This window comes from Orycteropus afer, unplaced genomic scaffold, assembly GCF_000298275.1.
Source record: "Orycteropus afer afer isolate SDZICR_OR568_19922 unplaced genomic scaffold, OryAfe1.0 scaffold00937, whole genome shotgun sequence".
NCBI classification, from domain to species: Eukaryota; Metazoa; Chordata; class Mammalia; order Tubulidentata; family Orycteropodidae; genus Orycteropus; species Orycteropus afer.
The window spans coordinates 39,485-40,222 of NW_006922524.1; positions in this window are offsets into that span (position 1 = coordinate 39,485).

Below are 738 nucleotides of genomic sequence, written 5' to 3' on the forward strand. Positions count from 1 at the left end.
AATAACAGGCAGTTTTGACTACTGTGGCTGTGTAGTAGATTTTGAGATCCGGCAATGTGAGACCTCCTACTTTGTTTTTCTTCTTCAATAGTACTTTGCTTATCTGAGGTCCCTTTCCTTTACATATAAAGTGAGTGATTGGTTTTCCCATATCCCTAAAGAATGTTGATGGGATCTGGATTGGGATTGCATTGAATGTATAGATTGCTTTGGGTAGAACTGACATTTTCACAATGTTCAATCTTCCTATTTACGAGCATGGGATGTTCTTCCATTTATGTAGATCTCTTATGGTTTCCTGAAGTACTTTCTATAGTTTCCTTTGTACACATTTTTGTGTTCCTGGTAAGATTTATTCCCAAGTATTTTATTTTGTTGGTAGCTATTGAAACTGGTATTGATTTCCTTATTTCTTTTTCAGCAATCTCTTTGGTGGTGTAGAGGAATCCAACTGATTTTTGGATGTTGATCTTATAGCCTGCTATGATGCTAAATCTCTCAATTAGTTCCACTAGATTTTTTGACTGAGTCTCTTGGGTTTTCTAAGTATAGGATCATATCATCATCAAATAGGGATAGTTTGATTTTTTCCTTACCAATTTGGATGCCTTTGATTTCCCTTTCTTGCCTTATGGCCCTGGCTAGGACTTCCAGGACAATGTTGAATATAAGTGGTGGTAGTGGGCATCCTTGTCTGATTCCGGTTCGAAAGAGGAATGGTTTCAGTCTCTCTCCATT